At 36.2% G+C, this 22852-nt stretch overlaps 1 protein-coding gene and 1 long non-coding RNA gene across 48 annotated transcripts in view; one reads left to right on the top strand and one right to left on the bottom strand.

Annotated features, from left to right (window-relative positions):
- The window catches only part of TMTC2 (transmembrane O-mannosyltransferase targeting cadherins 2), a 949512-nt gene that overhangs the window by 635757 nt on the left and 290903 nt on the right, over positions 1-22852 (top strand). Inside the window, exon 19 of one of the 47 annotated variants that reach the window (XR_014804569.1) lies at positions 3356-4238. The exons of the other annotated variants lie outside the window; for them this stretch is intronic. The gene's annotated coding sequence lies outside the window, so the exon portion shown is untranslated. Of the gene's footprint in view, positions 1-3355; positions 4239-22852 lie in introns of those variants that run through there. 47 annotated transcript variants of the gene reach the window in all.
- Positions 1012-5839, bottom strand: LOC146403599 (uncharacterized). The gene is made up of 2 exons (XR_014804585.1): positions 5389-5839; positions 1012-5336 (listed from the first exon to the last, which is right to left on the bottom strand). It is a non-coding gene; the product is annotated as an uncharacterized LOC146403599 (long non-coding RNA).

Genomic DNA, 22852 nt, shown 5'->3' with positions numbered 1-22852 from the left:
TCCCTGTAGAGTTTTTCCTTAGCTTCTCCAAGCTCCCAAATTGCCTCCCTCGACAGCTCTTTTGTGCTCTTTTCATGTACTCCTTTAGGACTTAGCCTCTTAAATGTTTCATTCAGTTCTCTATATCCAGTCAATTAAAACTTTGCACCATGTAAGAGCTTCTGTGGCTATAAGTGGCACTGGGGTGTTTTTACAAATAGTGTTTGGTAATGTTTTTTAAAATATTCTGTAAAAATATAACAGCAATGCTTTGGCATCCTATTGAAACACAAAATGCGAAGCAAAATTTCGGGCTTTTGTGTTTGGAGTTCTGAGTTGATGCTGTGGTACTTTTGAAAAAGGAGGAGACTAAGAGAATAGCCTGTGCCAATTTGCGTGTGTGTGTCCAGAAGATTGGGTTCATGTTGATGCAGTTTGATTACCCTGGTATCTGGATACCAAGCTGGTGGTAAGGGACACAAGCCTGATGTATTAAACAAACTTGGTCATGATTTTCTCTGGCTAATTTTACAGGCATTACAAGTCATGAACATACCCTTTGAAATTTCTTGTAATGCAGTGAATAGTTTTATCTAATATGTGCCTATGGTTTCTTATTTTATCTCATGACTTTGGGTTGGGGAACTACTGACTATATTATTTTAAATAGCTATGTATCAGTTTTATTACTTACATTCTTAAATATTCACGTATCATTAGAACACTAAAAAAACCCTCATATTTAGTTAAAAGTTACTCATGAGTTTATATAAGATCTTAGTGAAATCTGCTTTTCATCCTCAGTTTTTTCAGTCTTTTATGTTTCTTTCAAGGGTCGAGTTCTCTATTAGTATTTTTCACTACAAAATTCCTCTTTCAATTTTTTTTTTTGAGTGGTAAGAATGAGTTGGTTAAGTATGGATGATTATTTTACTCCCTTTGCCTCATTAACATGGAATGAGAATCAGGAGGAGAACCCAATGAGAAACATGTTGGGAAGAGCCCTAATAGCATATATTGGGAGCCATCTGTGTTGGTAGAAGGTTGAACTAATTTGATTCATTAAATCAGTTGGTGAATAAGGAAGCAAATTTCAGAAAGGGTTGGTTTATGTAGTTTTTCTTCATAGTTAAACTTAAGTACAAGGCCACAAAAGTTCAATTGCTATGAATGTAGCACATTCAGGAATATAAGAATGACTGCATTTAGGGATTTTCTTTGTCAAGAGGAATAAGAGAATCAGTTGTTAGCTCTCCCCTCCTTCCCTCCTCCCACATTCAGCATTGGGTGCCATTTTGGCACTAAACCATTATGATCCGTCTCAATTACTGGCCTGATTCTCATTTTCTCCAAATCTTGAATATTGTAAAGGAGTATGTGTCATTCTTAATTGGAGCTCTTAGTCCCAAAAGGAAAGAAGAAAATGATAAGAATAGTATTGCCAAATTTACCTCACAACTTAGTGTTTTAGAATCTCCTCTAAGTCCGTGTAAGCTGGGAATATCTCACCAGTAAGAAACTCTACAATATTGCATTTCCTTAGCTAATAAATAGAAATATGTAGAGGTTTTATCATTCCATTGTTTCATATGTGTGAATATCTAAGTAGGCTTACAGGTCATTGTTACTTTTTTAATCAGTGTGTTCCTTAAGCACAGCCTACCCCATTCACTATGGCTATAACTTCTTGATAAAACTTGGTAGACACTCTATAAAAAGAGTACCCAACACATGGCCAATATTCATGGACTTAATTTTTATGAAGCATCTTTTATGCAATTCTGGCATCTTCAAGCTCAGCTTACTAGATTTGCTGATACTTGCAAGGATGTATTTGTTCAAGTTCAAACAAGGTTGCAGTTACTCATTTTTCACAAACCCTTTCTAAGTAATTCCCTACCCAAGCCTTCTTGGTGTTTACAATAGGCTGCAGTCTTCCTTGCATGAAAAAAATATAGGGCATGGGAAAAACCAGAGGAAAACTCTGAAAAAGTATAGGGAAGGGGGAAAAGGGTGGGTTATAGGGTTACAAGACTATTTATTTAAAAGAGAGTAAATTGATGATTGACCCGGCATAAGGTTTGGCTTAGTAGCTTAATCATGGGGATGCATTTTCCAAGCCTTAATGAATCCTATTTCTTGCTTGGATCCATAGTTCTTTTACCTTCTACACTTTGTCTCTTTTCCCTCTGTATTTGTCTGCCCAAGCTGTGATAAAATGTTGTAGACTGGCTGGTGTGGAAAAACAAAAACAAAAACGTATGCTTACTTTCTCATGGTTTTGAGAGATAGAAGTTTATGATAAAGCTTGTGTCTCCCTTGGTTTCTGGTGAAGCTTTCTTCCTGACTTGGAGAGGGCCAGCATCTTTTGTGTCCTATATGGCCCTTGCTTGATGTGTCTGCATGGATATAGAGAGAAAGATCTCTGGTGTCTCTACTTACAAGGACACTAATCCTGTTAGATCAGGGCCCCACCTTTATAACTTCATTTAACTTTAATTATCTTCCTAAAGATACAATTTCTAAATACAGATACATTGTAGGTTAGGGCTTCACCAGGTAAATATTGGGGGGAACAAAACCTTCAGTCTATATGCCCTTTTATTTCCCTTCCTCACATAATAGGTCTGTCATTTCATGCTTTGTGACTACCTAACTTCCCTTTGTGGCTTCATGTAGTATATTGCTTTCTTCCTTCTGGTTTTTCGATAGTGAATTCTACCAGGCTGCATCTCACATTGTAAATGTAGGGGTGCTGCTTAAGATGATACCTGCAACACCGTTAATATTCTTAGGAGCCTACTCTCACTTCTTAAAGAATCTCTTTTGTTTTTCCTAGTCTCTATTTTATTGTGCTTGGAGAGAAAACTTTCTATGGGTGTGGTTTAAAAAAAAAAAAAGATGGGTACTTCTCCTCCCTAAGATGTCTTGGTCTTAATCCCAAGAACCCGTGAATATATTATGTTACATGGCAGTAGGGAATTAAATTACAGACAAAACCAAGGTTTTTTTTTTTTTATCCAGCTTTTTTATCCAGTAAAATTAGATTATTCTGAATTTTTTGGCTAGGACCACTGTAATCAAAAGATCCCTTTAAAGTGTTAGAGGGAGGCAGAAGAGAAGTTTAGAATCCCAGATGTGAAGATGTTCTAATGCTGAACCTGAAGGTGGTTGAAGGCGTCACAGAAGGGTAGGCAACCTCCAGAAGCTAAAAAAAGGGCAAGGAAATTGATTGTCTTCAATGCCTCCAAAAGAACACAGCCCTGTTGAGACACTGGTTCTAGCCCAGTGAAGCCCATTTCAGACTTTAAACCTTAATCCCTTACTTAAATGGGATTATAAGTAAGTTTGTTGTCACTTTTTTTTACACAAACAGAAGGAAGTGAACACATCGGGAAGCCCAGAAAGCCGATAATAGATATGGTTGCTAAATGATCAAGTCCCTGGCTTACTATGAATCTGGATGGGAGCAGCTTCTTAATCTCTAATTGCTTAACACAGAACTTCCCCCAAACACCTGTCTCTTGAGAGCCATATCCCGTCATAGAAGGTAACCAGTGTTATTGTCAAGTCTTAATCCTGGTTGTCGGCTATCTCTAGTGGCCAGTAGAATCTCCTTTATGCTTCCCAGAAGCACCTGGCTGTTTGGTGTAATACATGCCATACCTGGAATGCTTGGTTTAGTTGAGAATTTCTCATGTATGGTTCTGGGATCATCCTCATGAGGATAACTTGGAATACTACCCAAAAGTTGCTGAATCAGTGTCTCTGGGGTTGGGACTCTAGAGTCAACATATTTAATGTTCAAATGACGTGAATATCTGCTAATGTTTGAGGTCAGTTATTCTAACTTAAAACAGTAATTATGAGAATAGTTTTCACAAACCTCTGAGATGGAAAAGACTTTCACAAATAAAATAATTCTATGTGTAGCTGTACCTAGAAATGAAATGTTTATTTCTGATTTCCAAATGATTGTAAAACTAGTAACCATATGTCTCTGAGAAACTCTGTCAAGCTTATATCTTTTTACAATAACTTAAAACATTACATGCCCAAAGCAGTTTGCCTTTTTGGCATTTTTAGGAAAGCCGACAGTTTTCACATTTGCCTTGAAGTTCTTGTACTTTCATTCTTTGCTTGTTTCATATTATGTCATTACTATACTACTTCCTACTACTCCAGAGTATAGGCTCTGAAGTATAATGTGAATCTCAATATCCACTGCCTATTTTTATAAATAAAGTTTTATTGAAATAGAGCTATGGTGAGTCATTTATGTACTGCCTTTGGTTGCTTTATTGCTATAACCACAGAACTGAATAGTTGTGACAGGGACTTTATGCCTACAAATTCTAAAATATTTCCTATCTGGCCTTTTCACAGAAAGTTTGCCAAATCCTGCCTTAGCCTGTTAGTAATTCAGCTTTTTGAATTTTATTAGCTAATTTTTTTTGTACCCAAAAGTATGATATGTTTTGTTTTCTTGGCTATAAAGGATGACAGTATTTTATATTTAAAAATTCTAGGATTTTAAGGTAGTTCCACAAAATAAACTTTAAATCAGAGCAGAGAATTTTGAGCTCTGCCATTTACTAGCTGTTTGGCATTCAAAGTCTCTGAACATCATTTCTCTCATCTGTGGCTCATTAAACGTGTTCAGGCATATAAAACGTTTAGTACATTACCTTTGCACGTGACTTTTGTGACCTTGTTAAATTATCATTTTTAATGTAAAGCCCAGGGGTCTTGGATGGTGAGCTTCGGTTTAACAGAAGATCCCAAGGGAATTGAGATAGGTTTATTAACTCCCAGGGGAGGTGCATAGCATAACTCAGGGGGCTGTGCAGGGAGGTCAAGGCGTGATGGAGACAGAAAGATGGTGGGACCTGGGGCACATGCCTTTATTAAGGTCCATGGCTGGAATGCTTTGGGGTTCCTAGACTAAGTCCAGATAATCAGTTCAAACCAAAAAGAGTAGAGATTTGACAAGCTTCTTGAGTGCCTTATTTAAGGCGCACAAAAGGGAGGCTCTGGGATGTGGGGAAACTGCTTATTGCCACTGATGGAGTCATATTAAAAATTTACTTTTACTTGTGGCTCTTCAGGGAGGGGCTAGTGTCAATTCAAGACCCCTGCAGGCTACTTGGCCACAAAAAATGGAGCTGAGGTAGCAAGATTATGGAGAAGCTTAGGTAAACCCTCAACTTTTACTTGCCTTATTTGTAATGATTTGTTGTGTGATAATGAAAATGAGGTGTATAACAAATGTGACAAGCCTATTTTAAGATGATAGTTTTCTTTATACTTACTTTGGTTTCATTTTTATGCAATGTATTTGCTTCATCACAGACATACTAAGAGCTTAGGCCCTGATGTCAGTTCTACTAGATGGCTTCAAACTTAAACAAATTGGTGACTTCTTTCAAGCCTTAATTATAGGATGGAGATCTTCTAGAGTGGAGATCTTCTAGAATATTCCTAACAGGGTTTCATGGTTTTTTTTTTTTTTTTCATGAAAAATTGATAGTGCTTAGCACAGTACTGAATAATTGGAAGTTAATATGTAACCAATAATTACTGTTTTTTTCTGGGAGTTCTCATCATGGCACATCGGAAACAAATCTGACTAGTATCCATCAGGATGCAGGTGCAATCCCTGGCTTCGCTCAGTGGGTTGGGGATCCAGTGTGGCCAAGAGCTGTGGTATAGGTCGCAGACCTGGCTCAGGACTGGGTTGCTGTGGCTGTGGTGTAGACTAACAACTATAGCTCCAATTTGACCCCTAGCCTGGGAACTTCCATATGCTGTGGGTACAGCCCTAAAAAGAAAAAAAAAAAAAAGAAGAAGAAGAAAAAGTTACTGTTTTTTCTAACCATTATAAGAACTTTTTATTAAACAAATATTTATTGAAGGTTTATTATTGGTGAGACTGAACTATTGGTCAGAAAATGTGTGTCTTGGGAATAGCACAATGAACAAGATGCAGTCTTTATTTTCAATGAGCTCACAATGTAGTAAGGCAAGTGTGTGTGTAATTAGTCGCCCTGTGTTGCGACAAGTGCTATGCATAATAAAGGCATCTGAGAATCACAGTTGAGGTCCAATGCATGGAATTTAATTCTGCTTGTTTTGGAGATAGTCAAAGGAGATTTCCAGAGATGAACTGGCTCCAAAACTTGAATTGCAAGTAAAAGTCTAGCAGTAGTTGGATATTTAGGAAAGGAACAGTTTCATTTGTGGCAATAGTATATCCAAAGCTTAGAAAGAGAGCAACATCCTAAAATCAAGAAAATGCAAGGCCTTTAGGTTGGATGTAGGGTAAGTGACAACTGGGGAGACTTGGGAATTGAAGCTGGGTATGGGAGGTGAGGCCAGCTCAGGGAAAACGTCTCAAAATTTGCTCACAAGAGTTTAGATTTTATACTGTACATGATGAGCTATATTGGAAGGTCTTAAAGTTTGGTTGTTGAATTTTACATTAAAGTGTTCTGAACAAGAGTTTCAGAATTGCGTTTTTGAGTTGTTCATGGTAATAACAACTGCCGCAACAGGAGCCTGAAATTTACAATCTAGTTTCTAAATAAGCATTATTTCCCTATTTGAAAGGGAGGTTCAGATAAGTCAAAGGTCCATTGTAATACAAATAAGTGAAAGAGTAAGAATGCATAATTAGTTTATTTTCAACTTGTCGTTTCAACTTCACATTCTCCTATAAGAATACTCTGTCCGCAGTTTGTAGGATATGAAAGAGATGAGATGGGGATGCATGGGGATGAGTAGGACTGTGAAGACACTGTTTGACATCACGAGAAAGAACAAAGGCATCTCCTCCCGCCCCCCTCGTGGTTTGTTTGTTTTTTTCTTGTCCTCTGCTTCCTTCCTGGAAGAGTCAGTTCCGCATCCAAAGAGATGGAGCCAGGACGGAGGAATGTGGTGATACATGACGAATCCAGAGCTGAAGCACTCCATGGAGATGCGAGGTCACAGGCCTGGAGAAAAAGGACAGGGAGCCACATGGGGCTGCTGAGAGGTAGCAACGGGAGGGTACAGTTCATGTGTTGGAAGACGGGTTACATGAAACAAATAAGTAAGTTGAGAAACTGTGTACACTGAGTCCAGTTTCTCTGACCTGGAAGATAGAACATAATCATGGGTGTGAGGAAGACATGAATAAACTCTGTTGTTAGATGGTGTGAGGCCTCAGGGTCAACTCCGACGATGAATGTGTATCACATATGAACTATTACATAGATACATAGATGCAACACACATTTTTCCTAGTTCTGAGGATGCTTGGGAACGAGGATGCCTCAGGAGCAATGAGTGCCCCACGTACCCAGGATTTCCTTTCTAAATATCATCCTCTCTCAAACGAAAAATGGCTGGCTACAGATTGGGGCAGAGAAGGTCCAAGATAAACCTTAAAATAATCCTATTCAATAAAAATAAGTCCTCAAAAATAATGAAGATGTTATAAAAGGATAAAATAACCAGTTTGAAGGAACTCCCAGTGGATATAGGGGGACTTGTGTATAAAAATAATGATAATAATTAATTATTGATTTAATATAAAATATATTATTGTTAATATATGTTAATAGGAAAGCAAGTAGGTAAATGGCAGAGGAATGGAAATCTGTTCCTCAGAGTTCTAATAAATGTTGGAAATAGAGAATCACCATTTGATAGCCATCAGATGAGGTTGGTTCAGTTGACAGTTGTCCATGAATGCTAAGGCTGGTAGGTAGAATTTGAGGAACTGGCTATTGATGTAATCTTGGAATGTCTCTTCAGGTGGAGAGAGCCATTAGACACCACCAAGACCACGCCATCTACATGGATATCACTAGTGTTTGGACAGGTTGACAGTGTACATTCCTCGATAGGTTGCGCCATAAAGAAGGCAGCATCATTTCTGTGGTTTTCCTGCCAAGAATGCATAGTCCAAATCTGGTCATGTTGACTCTTTAGATGGCCCCAGACTAGAAAACATCCTACAAAATATAAGATCTGTTCTCTTCAAAACTATAGGAACATGAAAAACTGAGAAGGACTCAATACTTCTTCTAAATGAGGGAGTCTATAATACACAATTATAAGCATATTTCTAAGATATTAGACTGGAAAGGAAAGAGACATTGTGAGCTGTTTTGTCTACTTCTGGGGAAAAGCATACCCCATAATGTAGTGGCATAGAGTAATAGATATATCTCATGGTTTTCTGAGGTAAGGAATTTTCGGCCACGCTTACCTGAATAATTCTTCTGGGCAAAGTGTTATTGAATATTGTCAGGCGAGTAGAAATGGAGGGTCCAGTACAGCCTCAATCACATTTCTGGAGATTTGGCAGGGATGGTTGGAAGATTGTGCTCAGTGAGGTTTTACACAGGGACTGTTTACCTGTGGCCACTCAATAGTAGTCTTGGACACAGATTTTTATGTGGCAGCTCAGGACACGAGGCATAGTATTGGTAAGCAGTCATTAATGTAAGCCCTTATTCAAGGGTAGAGGGATTAAACAATGCATTTTGTGTGTGTGTGTGTGTGTGTGTGTGTGTGTGTGTGTGTGTGTGTGTATTCCTATGACATATGGAAGTTCCCAAGCTAAGGGTTGAATAGGAGCTGTAGCCACTGGCCTACACCACAGCCACAGCAACTCCAGCTCTGAGCCACATCTGCATGGCCATGCTGGATTCTTAACCCACTGAGCAAGGCCAGAGATCAAACACATGTCCTCATGGATGCTAGTTGGGTTCGTTACCGCTAGCCATGACAGGAACTCCAAACACATCTTGATAGGAGAAATAACAGGATTTTTTCAGTCATCTTTGATCCACCATAGTGGACAGAAAGCAGGTTTGGGATGGGGTCTTGAGAGAGTGGTGATGTTATCAATGTTAAATAACTGATAGTAGTTTATGTAGGGATCCGTTCTAGTTTATGTAGGGATACGTTCTAGTTTTAAAGAAATAAACACTGGAGTGTTTGAAGTATTTAAGGATAATGGGCTATTACATCTTTTACTTAATCTCAGTAAGTTCTGAAAAGGACTTTGATACATATATGTGTATATTCATAGGCATATATACACATTGTCTACGTGTATATACATATATGAAAATATATGAGGGGGACACAGTGGGGAAGTATGTAAAATGTTAACAATTGAGTATTCTAGTTGAAGAGGATATAGGAGTTTTGGCTACCTTTCTATATGTTTAAAATAATTTCAAAATATAAAACAAATTTAAGCAAGGGGGAAATGATGAGAGTCTAAAGTAAGGCAGCTACAATGAACATTAAGAGAAGAGGAGGAACTGATGATAAATAAGATTTTAATGGCCAAATGGATGTTGGATTGAGAGAGATGGGTTGCTTGGAACACTGTCATAAGCACAGAAGTTCCATTGGCTGCTCATTTACAGAGAGAAGCAAACAAGCAAAGCTTGCCAATAATGCTTTGCTCTAACATTCTGCTTTGTCCTTTAATGATCAACCTGGAAAACAAACGATCAGCCAAGTTTAATTTTACAAAGCGTTGAGACCATTTAAACAGTCAGATTTACTTAAAATGTATAATGGATTCCTTCATTTAGAACAAAATCTGTGGCTCTTTTTTATTTGATGGAAAAATTCTTCTGCATAAGCATATTCCAAATGGATGAATAGACTAAGTGTGAGTAATGTGGTTTAGTTTGTGCAGAGTACACACTTTCAAAAGAGAAGAAATTCTTTCATAATAAATGTGTATCTTAAAGTGCATTTTAGGATTAAAAAATCTTATTTATTACATAAATGCAGTATAGAATGAGTGTGTGGAAGATTCCATATGACCTATTTGAATGTCAAAAACAAAAAATAGAAAGCATAAGGTTTAGAGCCAGGAACTTGAGGACAATTTCAAATATGTGAATAAATAAAACCATTTTTAAGGTATGATATGTGGTATAAATCTTCCCTCACAGTGTTTTGAAGCCTTAAATAACCCAATCGTTTTCAGTATTTCTGCTCAGGATATAATGTTGACATGTACTGAATGGGGTTCTGACATTTTGCTGGAACTTGATAAGAAGAGAGCTCTTGCTGTGTGGATAGGAAACACTAGTTCATAAAAAAAAATGAGAAATCAGAAGTCAAATATTTTTTAAGGGAAGTTCTTAGCAGCTTCATTAACTGTAGTCATTTCTACTCTGAACTTGTCACATGACAGATGTGTAACTTTATTTTCACAGGTCAAAAAATAGGAATTCATCATTTAATTTTCCTGAGTCAGGAGAGTTGTACACAACAAAAACAACAAAAAATGGCAAATTTTTTCTAAATGGGAATTATAATGTGACGTCATTTCAGCTGCTTCATAAAGCACCTAACCTACATCCCACGGCAACAGTAAATTGAGCTAGTGATATAACATGCTTCTCCGGTATGTGTGTGCCCACGTGTGCACTCCAGTCTGCATAGTGGCAGACAAAAATAGATGTATAGACAAGATGGGAATGGACTGAAGGTGAAGAAAGGTAACTTTGAGGATTAGAAAATCTCTCCAGAGAGTTTAGTTCTGAGTTCATCTTACTTTGCATAGGTATGTGTGCCTATGTATATTTTTGTTAAAACCCTAAGATTTCTCATATCAATATTAGTATTTGGTTTCTTAATTGATGGAGTTACCTAGTAAGCTCTTAAATATAGAATATTAGATAATCATGTCTGTATTAGTTAGCCATCACGGTATACCAAATCACCTCAAAAGCGAGCAGCTTAACACAGCAAACACTTATGTCTCCCAGTTTCTCGAGTCAGGAATCTCCTCACAGCCTAGCTGCGTGCCTTTGACTCCGAGTGTCTCGCATGCTTGCAGTGGAAGGGATGGACTGGGGCTACAGATGCTCGAGTAGGGGACATGCACGCTCACTCACACGGCAGTTGTCAGGCCTCAGGTCTGACCGGTTGTTGGTAGGAGACCTCAGTTTTTTGCTGTGGAGTCTTCTGTATGGAGTTAGTAACAACATGGCAGTTGGTTTCCTTTCAGAGTGAGGTTTAGGTGTGTGAGAGGGAGCAACAGGGACCCAAATCCAAGTTTTTTGGTAATCTAATCTTAGAATTGACATCGAATCACTTTTGCAGTATTATTTGTTAGAAGTAGGTCCCTCGGACCAGTAGTCACTGAAAAAGTTGACGGTACGCAAGGACACGAATACCAGGAGGTGAGAATCACTGGGAACCAACCACCATAATGGTAAAAGTTCTGTCACTCCTGTATCATGTTTTGTTTTTTTTTTTCCCTGTACAACTTTTTACTATTCTCTGGCCTATTGCCAAACTAGGCCAGCAACTTTCCTTCCTGCTTCTCTTCTCTTCTCTCTTTTTTTTTTTCCAAGCTTTTCCTATTCCCACAATTTGCTTTAAATCAGTAGTCAACAAACTGAGAATTCTGGAGAGGTGTATACCCAGTTTCTACATCAACTTCTTTCTGTTCTTTTCCCTAAAATCATTCACCTTAGATATTCCTGGGCTCGTAATGGCACTTTCTCTTTACAAAAAAAGAAATAATAAGATTGTAAAATAATCTCAATCCTCTGACCACCCATTTTGTTGCTTCTTAATCTTGCTCCTATATGTAAAATCCTCTGGAGTACCAACAAATGGGAAGTATCTTTTAATGGTTGATCAAAGCATCCTAAAGCCTGAATACTTGCCCATTTTTCCTTTGCTTGTGTTGATTTCTTTTTCAAAATGAAGTATGATTTTTACAAATCGGATGTTTTGGTCTTTTGAAATACTCCAAATTCAGATAACACGGTTGTGTACAGCCTTGAACATAAGGGCAGCTCTCTTCTTAGTAATTTGTCTCCTTACCCTCACCTTCGCTCACATTCACACCATTTTTAAAAATGCTTGTTTTTTTCACGAGGGAAGAGTTCTTGGGAACAAAAATTACTAACAGCTAAAAGTGGCAATTTTAAGTACTTAAAAACATAAACAGTTCTTCTCAGCTCTTCCAGACCCTCTTCTCTGGATTGTGTAACTGGTTGGAAATAAACAGCCACAAAATGCTGAAGCAGAATAGGTTCGCTTTTTAAAAAAAGCAGCACCAAAGTGTTTTCTGGGGTTAGAGAAATGACCCAGTTACATTGGAGCTACAAAAACGATCCAGGTATGTTGGGTACGTTTCACAGATAAAACTTAGATAAATTATTTCTTCAAGACTTTTATTTTAAAAAGGTAGCAAAAACTGATCTTTATCAAATCATACGGGATATGTCCCAAAGTCAAATTTCACCTTATTTCTTTCTATAAAATGCTTAATATTTTATACTTTAACAAATGTCTCTATCAAAAAAATTTGTAGCTGCTAGACACAACATTCACATTATGCTTTTTTCTTTGCTTAAAGACAGAATAATGTAGAAAAGTTGAACCTACTAGACATACACAGAACATTTCGCAGGACAGCAAAGGAGTGCATGTTCTTAAGCGCACGTGGAACTTTCTCTAGGCTAGATGACCTATTAGCTCACACACACACAAAAGTCTTAACAAAGTTAGGATTTTAAGGTTGAAGACTGAAATCATATCAAGTGTCTTTTCTGACCACAGTGCAGTGAAACTAGATATCAATAGCCAAAGGAAAGTGGAAATTTCACAAATATGTGAAAATTTAACTCACCTTTGAACAACCATTGTGTTAAAGAAGACACACAGAAAAGAAATGAGAAAATAACATGAGGGAAACTAAATGAAAATACAATAAAAAAATAAAGAAAAAGTTGAGGAAAGTGTTTGATAAATGCCTCCTTAAAAAAATACCTTAATCAAGCAACCTAATGTTATACCCCAAGGAACTTGAAAAAAAAAAACAAAACAAAAACAAAAACTAAATCTAAACTTATCAGGAGGAAGGAAATAAGGAAATAAATATGAGAGCAAAATTAAACAAATAGAAAAGTTAGGAAAAATAAGTTAGATTTTCAAAATGAAACAAATTGACAAATCACTAGCTAAATCATCAAAATATCATAGATGACCACTATGAACAATTAGATGGCACAAATTAGGTCTCCTAGAAGAAATGGATAGAATTCCTAGAAATATACAACCTACAAAGATTAAGTCATCAAGAAATAGAAAGTACGAATAGACTTAAAAATAGGTGGTATAGCGAATAAATCATATATCAAGTCCTCCCAACAAAGAATAGCCTAGGGCTATATGGCTTCACTGGTGAATTCTATCAAACATTTAAAAGAAGAATTGATGCCAATCTTCAAATTCTTCCAAAAAACTGTTCCAAACTCTTTTTATAAGGCCAACATTACCCTAATATCAAGCCAGACAAAGATAGCCCGAGAAAGTAACAGGCCCATTTCCCTGAGGAACATGGATGTAAAAATTCATCACACACCATGACCATGTGGAATTTACCCCTGGGATGCAAAATTGTTTCAATATATAAAAATCTATTAATATAGTATACCATTCTAACAAAATAAGGAACTAGGTCAAATTTCAGTAGATGTAGAAAAAGCATTTGACAAAATTTAACTCTTTTCATGATAAAAATTCTCAAACCAGGAATAGAAGGATATTACCTCAACATAATGAAGACTATATATGAAAACTTGACTGCTTATGTTAAACTCAGTGGTGAAAATCTAAGACACTCTGTTTTAAAATCAGAAACAAGACAAGAATGCCTACTCTCATCCCTTCTATTCAACACAGGATTAGAAGTCATAGCTGGAGCAACTAGACAAGAAAGAGAAAAGGCATCCAAATTGGAAAGGAATAAATAAAATAATCTCTGTTTGCCAATGACATGCTCTTAAATATAGAAAGCTCTAAAAACTCCTTAAAAAAGAAACCATTAGCACTAATAACAAAAGTTGCAGGACACAAAATCAACATACACAACGCAGTTGCAATTCTCTACACTAACATTGAACTATTTGAAAAGGATGTTAGGAAAATAATACCATTTTTACTAGCACCAAAAAGACTAAAATTCTAAGGAATAAACTTAACCAGGGAGATGACATTTACATTTATCTATATATAACATTGATGAAAGAAATTGAAGACAAAAATGGAAAGACGTCCTGTGCTTATGAATTGGAAGATTTAATATTTTAAAAATGTCCACTACTCAAAGTGATCTATGAATTTAATGCTGCCTCTATCAAAATTCCAATGACATTTTTTTGAAGATGAGCAATTCAGAGATTTACATAGAACCAGAAAAGATCATAAATAGACGAATCAATCTTAAAGAAGAACAAAGCCGGAAGCATCCTGCTGCCTGATTTTAAACTATATTACACAGCTATAGTAATCAAAACAGTGTAACACTGTATGAGACATATGGATAAAAGAGGTAGAATGGAGCTCAGAAATAAAGCATATAAAGTCAACTCATCTTCAACAAGAGTTCCAAGAAACAATGGAAGAAGGGATATCTCATCGATGAACAGCAAAACTGGAAAATAATATGCAAAAGAATGAAATTGGGCTCTTATAGCATATACAACTCAAAATGGATCAAAGACTTGAATGTAAGACTATAAAACTTCTAAAAGAAAATATAGTGGAAAAGCTTCCATATTTTGGTGTTGAGAATTATTTCATGGTTATGACACCTAAAGCACAGGCTACAAAAACAAAGATAGGCAATCAGGACCATATTAAATTAAAATGTTTCTTTACATCCAAGGAAACAGCAGCATAAAAAGGCAACTTATGGAATGGAAGAAAATATTCTCAACCATATATAGGGGTTAATATCCAACATATACAAAGAAATCTGACAATAGGGAAAAATTTAACAAATAATTAAAAATTGTCCTATGGATCTGACTATACGTTTCTCCAGAGAAAACATACAGATATCCTAAAGGTATGTGAAAAAAAAATGCTCAATGTCACTAGTCATCAGGGAAATGCAAATTCTTACCGCAACGAGATATCTCCTCATCCCTGTTAGGATGGCTATTACAAAAAAAAGTGTGTTGATGAAGATGTGGAAAAACTGCAGCACATGTACACTGTTAGTGGCAATTCAAAACAGTGTCGCTGCTATAGAAAACAGTATAGATCCTCACTAAAGTAAAAATAGAATTTTCACATGGAACTGGAAATCCTACCTCTAGGTATTTATCCAAAAGAATTGAAATCAGAATCCCTAAAAAGATACTGGTACTGCCATGTTCATTGCAGCACTGTTCACACTAGCCAAGAGGTAGAATCGACCTAGATGTACATAAACAGATTAATGGATAAAGAAAATGTGGTATGTGCATTAATGGAATATCATTTTGCCTTAAAGAAGGAATTCCAACTTATGGTACAACATTGGTGATCCTTGAACATTACACTAAGTGAAATAAGTCATAGAAAAACAAATACCTCAAAATTCCATCTATATGAGATAGACATAATAGTCAAATTGATAAAACCCAAGAGTGAAATGGTGGTTTCCAGGGGCTGAGAAAAGGGGGAAATGAGTTACTTATCAAGGGGCATAAAGTTACAGTTAAGCAAGATAAATTCTAGAGCTCTATGTACAACATAGCATGCATGGTTAAAACTAATGCATTGTACACAACTTTGAGACAGTAGACCTCATCTTGTGTTATTACCACAATAAAATAAAATGAAAACTAGAAAATTACAATCATTATGTAGAATGAAATTGATAATAATTTGTTCTTGGCTCTTATTTAATCACCCATAAAAGCTGAATTCGGAAGTTCCCATTGTTGCCCAGTGGTAACAAGCTTGACTAGTGTCCATAAGGATGCAGGTTTGATCCCTGGACTTGGCTCAGTGTGTTGAGAATCCAGTGTTGTGATGAGCTGTGGTGTAAGCCACGGATGCAGCTCCGATCCTTCATTGCTGTGGCTGTGGCATAGTCTGACAGCTGTAGCTATGATTCACCCCCTAGCCAGGGATCTTCCATATGCTGCACGTGTGGCCCTAAAAAGAAAGGGGAAAAAATGCTTAACTCAAAGTTTGAGGAGTATACGCATGTGGAAACAATTGTCTACCCCAAAGGAATTCCTCAGCTTATAAATAACTTTTAATATTATCTACTCATTGTGTTGATTTATTGTAAAATAATAAGAAACCACACACTAATATATTAGTTTTCTAAACTGTAAAAATAAATTAACTCTATTAGATTTGTAACACCACTTTGATATAATGCCTTTTAGTAATATATTTTACCTAGCTGACTGCCTCTAATTATTTTGGTGCATTTCATAAAATTCATTAAACTAGAACTGAAAAATAAAGTTAGCATATTTTTTCTGACATTAAGATATGACCGATTTTACAATTTGGACAGCTTTTGCCAACTAGATTATACAGTAAATATTTTTTTAAGTGAACTAAATATGAAGAGGAAAGGTTTTGATTAAAGTATAGTTGAGTTGTATTGAACATAAGACATACAACGTCTGTTACTCTCTCCGTTGTAAGTTTATCAGGGGTAAGTTGGATTTATCATGTTGCTATATTAAATGCTTAGTGTGTTATCGAGTACAGATTTTATTCTGTGGTGGATTTGTAATTTGATGCATTGTGGTTGGAGAACATAAAATGCATTGTGTCGATTCTTTTAAATTTATTGAGGCGTGTTTTCTGGTCTAGCATATGATCTATCCTGGAGAATGTTCCTTGTTTTCTTGAAGAATGTGTACTCTCACATCTTTAGGTAGAGCGTTCTATAAATGTCTGTTAGAACTAGTTTATTTACACTGTTCAGGTTTTCACTTATTTCTTGTCTATTCTTGTAAAATATTGAAAATGAGGGCTAGTGAGATGTTTATTGTTGAATTATCCATTTCTCACATCAGTTATATTTGTTTTTGCTTTATATTTTGTGACTCCATTGTTAGGTGCATGTTTGTAACAGCATATTTTCCTGGTAGACTGATACTATGATCAGTATAAAATGTTCTTCTTTGAATATAACAATTTTTATCTTAATGGCTATTTTGCCTGACATTAACAAATAGAACCTCATTTGCTATTTATTTTCTGCATGTCTTCTGTCTTTTCACCTCTCTCAATTCCTGCTTTTGTTTGTGTTAAATAGATATTTTCTGGTGTGTCTTTGAAATATACAAGGGATTTATTTCTCTCTCTCTTTTTGGTTTCTTGTTGCCTTGGGAGAGATAGTTAGCATATTAATCTAGTTTGGATTAATACTAATTTATTTTCAATAATTCAGAAAAACTTAGCTCTTACTCCTTATTTCATTGTTCAGTTCAAATGAATTGCATCATTAAAATTTAGAAATTCATCAAAAATTTTAGAACTATTTATTTAGGCAGTTATCTATTAAAATACAGAGAAAGATATAATCAAAATATATTTATACTGATTGTCATAATGTCTATGCTTTTCCTTTTACTAGTACTCAATCTCTTTGGATTTGACTTACTTTCAAATGTCCTTTTGTTTCTGCATGAAGGCCTTCCTTTAATGCTTCTTATCGGGCCCATTTGCTAGCATGAGTACTCATTTTTCTGAGAGTGTATTAATTTCTGCTTCATTTTTGAAGAATTTAGCTGTATATGGAATTATTGATTCACAGTTTTTCTTCCAAAACTACTATCCCATTGTCCCCTTGGTTGAATGGTTTCTGATGAAAAGTAAGCAGTTAATCTTATTGAGGATAACTTGTGTCTGATAAATCATTATTCTCTTGCCGATTTCAAGACTCTCCATTGGTCTTTGATTTTGCCAGTATGCATACGATGTGTCTATGTGTGCTTCTCTTTTATTTTGTTGGTTTTATTGAATGAGTAGACTAAGTTTATGAAGTCTTTAACTATTCTTTCTTCAAATATTTTTTCTACTTTTTTTGCCTTCTGTGGTTCTCACCAGGTGTATGTTGGTTTACTTGGTGGTATTTTATAAGATTTACTTGATGGCATCTTACAAGATGGTGAGGCTCTGTATATTTTTCTTCGTTATTCTTTGATTCTGTTCCTCAGACTAAAAAATCTAAATTGACCTCTGAAATTTCAAAGATTCTGTTTCTTACAAATTGAAGTCTTTTGTTGAGCCTCTTCAGTGAACTTTTAGTTATTGTACTTGCTACTCCAGAATTTCTATTTTGTCTTTTTAGTAACTTATATAACTATTTATTGATATTAATAGTCTCTGTTTGATAAGACATCATGACCTTATTTTCCTTTAATTCTTTAGATATTTGTTAAAAAATTTATCCAGGAGTTCCCGTCGTGGCGCAGTGGTTGATGAATCCGACTAGGAACCATGAGGTTGCGGGTTTGGTCCCTGCCCTTGCTCAGTGGGTTGACGATCCGGCGTTGCCGTGAGCTGTGGTGTAGGTTGCAGATGCGGCTCGGATCCCGCGTTGCTGTGGCTCTGGCGTAGGCTGGTGGCTACAGCTCCGATTCAACCCCTAGCCTGGGAACCTCCATATGCCGCGGGAGCGGCCCAAGAAATAGCAACAACAACAACAACAAAAGACAAAAAGACAAAAGACAAAAAAAAAAAATTTATCCATGATAATAATAGCCGATAATAGTCACTGTCTACTAATTCCAATATTGGTCCTTCCCTCTGGGGCTACTTCCCCTTACCCCTGTGCATGTGGCATACTTTCCTTTTTGTTTGCATGTCCCATATGTTTTGGTTGAAACTGGGCATTTTTGTTTTTTGTTTCTTATTTTATTTTACTTAATTTTTTAAAATTTTAATTTTTTTTCCCACTCTACAGCATGGGGACCAAGTTACATTTGCATGTATACATTTTTTTCCCACCCTTTGTTCTGTTGCAATATAAGTATCTAGACATAGTTCTCAATGCTTTATTTATTATTTGTTTATTCATTTATTTTTTAATTTTAATTTTCTTTTCAAAACTGGGCATTTTTGAAATGCATCAACTCTGGTATGCAATTTCTCCACTCTCTAACAGTTGTTGTTGTTGTTGTTTTTCTTATAGCTGTTCATTGTTAAGTAACATTCCTAGACTAGTTCTGTAGCTTCTGTATTCCTTATGGTATGTGTACATTGAGTTTTATACTAGGGTTTTGCTTTTAAGTTCTAGTTTTTATTTTAAGCCTGCTTTCTAAACACCTAGGTCATTATAATCTAACAGTCTGTCAATGATCAGTCAGATTTCCTCAAATGCCTTATTTGTATGTTTTCCACTCTTTGCCAAGGAGATCTCTGTAAATTTTACCTCAAACTTCTCACATTTTACAGGACAACCTTAGCTTTTCACAATGGTTGTATAGGTTTCAATGTCAACTAATAAGTGAGCAGTCAGTGCCTTCTTCATTCCTTGGTCTCTAGTGGACATGTGTATATCCTTTTGAAACTCCAGAAAAGGTCTTGGATATTTCCAAAGTTCCGTAGTTGTGTAGTTCTCCAGGATTTCCTTTAAAATTCCCAGCAAGATTCCTTTTGCCCCATCTGAAGTAGCAGCCTTAGGGAGCTAGGTAGTTACCAGGAGTTCTGTAATAGCCTGAAGGTTGCCTTACCTCTTCCTATGAATGGATGAATGAGTGAATGGTATGAATGAAATTGCCACTATCTACTTAGAATTATCTGTGCTACTTTTTCTGTCTATGAGAGTTGGTAATTAATAGTTTATATGTTCCTTTCACATACATTAAGTTCATGGAATACTAACGCTGTCATTGAAGCAATTCAATACCAAGACTGCTAAGTACTATTCTCAGGGACTTGACAGATGAATGAAGAATAAAATTTATTCAAGAACAGTTAAGTATGTAGGATATATTCAGCACAGTGGTTGTCAAAAATGTATAAATTACACACACACACATATATATATGTATATAAAATTTAGTGAACATTGTTTTTATTGTATTATTTTAATATTAATTGACTCCAAATTAGTCTTCATTCATCTATCCCACAACCTTATAATCAGTAATGAATAGATAAGGAATGGACAGAATTGATAGGAAATGTCAATGCTTTAACTTATAATTACTGCTCTTAGGAAGGTTGACATTTAGAGTCATGAATTATTTTATTCACTATGCTTAAAGGTATAACTTTAGAGATCTATAGTGTTCTTCTAGAATATAAGCTCCATTGTGCAGAGACTTGTCGGTCTTTTTCACCAGTGCCTCCAATATGTTCTAGCAGAGTTGGTGCTTGATGTATGTTTCATCCAATAAATGAATTCTGTATTAAAGCTGTATGTCTTAAGCAGAATCAGTGATCATTTTTTCCCCTCAAATAAGAACTTCTAAAATACAGAGTAAATCAGAATAATATAGACCTCTGCTGAAGACCTCCTTCTAAGAATACTTGTCACAACTTATTGTGAATCAGTTCTTTCTTTTCCTGCCTATACTTTGCAGTGGTTATTAATCTTTTTTTAATATAAAGACCATTTTGAGATTTCAGTGATATATATGAAATGTATCCTGAGTGGAAAGAGGAATACATTTCTTTATCCATATATCATCACAATTTTTATAGTGATTTTTATTATCCTTCATAGCTGGTTTACAGTGTTCTGTCAATTTTCTACTGTATAGCAAAGTGACCCAGTCACGCACACACATATATACATTTTTCCCCCATTATACTTTTTTTTACTGTTATTTCCCACAACACACTTTTTTTCCCCACTGTATGGGGACCCAGTTACACATACATGTACACATAATTTTTTCTCCCATTGCTGTGCTCCGGTGTAAATATCTAGACGTAGTTCTCAATGCTACACAGCAGGCTCTCTTTGCTAATCCACTCCAAAAGCAATACTTTGCATCCATTAACCCCAAGCTCCCAAACCACCCCACTCCCTCCCCCTCCTCCCAGGCAACCACAAGTCTGTTCTGCAAATCCATGATTTTCTTTTCTGTGGGAAGTTTCATTTGTGCTGTATATTAGATACCAGATGTGAATGATATCATATGATAATTGTCTTTCTCTTTCTGACTTACTTCACTCGGTATGAGAGTCTCTAGTGCTGCAAATGGCATTATTTCATTCTTTTTATGGCTGAGTATTATTCCATTGTGTATATATACCACATCTTCCTAATCTCAATCATCTAGCAATGGACATTTGGGTTGTTTCCATGTCTTGGCTATTGTGAATAGTGCTGCAACGAATATGCAGGTGCATGTGTCTTTTTCAAGGAAAGTTTTGTCCAGATAAATGCCCAAGAGTGGGATTGCTGGGTCATATGGTAGTTCTATATTTACTTTTCTGAGGTTCCTGTTTTCCATAGTGGTTGTGCCAATTTACATTCCTACCAACAGTGGAGAAGGGTTCCCTTTACTCCACACCCTTTCCAGCATTTGTTATTTATAGACTTATTAATGACAGCCATCCTGACTGGTGTGAGTGTGGTACCTCATGGTAGTTTTAATTTGCATTTCTCTAATAATCAATCATGTTGAGCATTTTTTCACGTACTTGTTGGCCATTGATATCTTCTTTGGAGAAATATCCATTTAGGTCTTTTGCCCATTTTTCCGTGGAGTTGTTGGCTTTTTTGCTGTTGAGTTGTATAAGTTGTTTGTATATTTTAGATATTAAGCCCTTGTCAGTTGCATTGCTTGAAACTAACTTCTCCCATTCTGTAAGTTCTTTTTTTTTTTTTTATGGTTTCTTTTGCTGTGCAAAAGCTTGTCAGTTTGATTAGGTTCCATTTGTTTATTTTTGCTTTTATTTCTGTTGTCTTGGGAGACTTGACCTGAGAAAACATTTGTAAGGTTGATATCAAAGACACACAATCTTTTTTAGTTTTGTTTTGTTTTTTGTCTTTTCTAGAGCCACACCCATGGTGTGTGGAGGTTCCTAGGCTAGGGGTCTAATTGGAGCTGTAGCTACCGGCCTACACCACAGCCACAGCAACGCCCGATCCAAGCCATGTCTGCAACCTATACCACAGTTCACAGCAATGCTGGATCCTTAACCCACAATCTTTTTTAATAGTTTTTTTTGATGAGGGGTGAGGGCACTAGCTCAATAATCCATTGAGACAGTACAGTTGACCCTTGAACTGTATGGGTTTGAACTGTAAGGGTTCACTTTTACACAGTTCTTTTTTCAAGACTAAATATGGTAGTCCTACACAATCCGTGGTTGGTTGAATCCATGGATATGGAACCACAGGTATGGAGGAACTACATATATGGAGGACTGAATATAGATTATATGTGGATTTTTGACTGTGCAAAGGGTTGGTGCACTTAACTACCTCATTTTTCAAAGGTCAAACTTTTGCTATAGTAATAGAAGTTGCAAAATCATTAAAAGAAGCCAGACCTGGGAGTTCCCTGGTGGTTCAGTGGTTAGGACTCAGCACTTTCACCACTGCAGTCCAGGTTCAATCTCTGGTCTGGGAACTGAGATCCCATACTAAGACCAAGAAAAAATAAATGAAAAACAAAACAAAAAACAACAAAGCCCATCTCTTGGTCACATTTATGTTCAGCACTTAAAAATGTGTCACAGCTCTTGTTTGTGTGCCTTTTCACTCTGGGATTCAGTATGAAAGGGCAGTCTTCTTTCTATGACATGCTGCGCATGTGGTAGATTGAAAATAGCGTATACTTGCAAATACTATAGATCATATTCATTTCTTGACAGAAGCAAGTCATGTGGGCAAGTTTTATTTTGTTAATAGAAGAGGGAAGTACAATTTTCCCATGAGAAGGGATCCCACTAGGTGCACAGCAAGTCTGATTTTGGCAATCCTCAGAAAGGGAGGGGGAGCAATAGCAGAGATTATGGCAAAGCCTCTCTATGGTCCCAGAGTAGAAACTAAACTATTGTTTTCCCTTTATGTATTATTCAGGGTTCTGCAGAGAAACAGAACCAGTAGGGTGTGTGTAGGAGA

Source organism: Sus scrofa, chromosome 5, assembly GCF_054392235.1.
Source record: "Sus scrofa isolate SSC_HxYL_T2T_F1_AM1 chromosome 5, Sscrofa_HxYL_maternal_Yorkshire_Landrace_v2.0, whole genome shotgun sequence".
Classification (NCBI taxonomy): domain Eukaryota; kingdom Metazoa; phylum Chordata; class Mammalia; order Artiodactyla; family Suidae; genus Sus; species Sus scrofa.
Note: the sequence above shows the minus strand (reverse complement) of the source record. Positions and strands in the feature narration are given on the sequence as shown.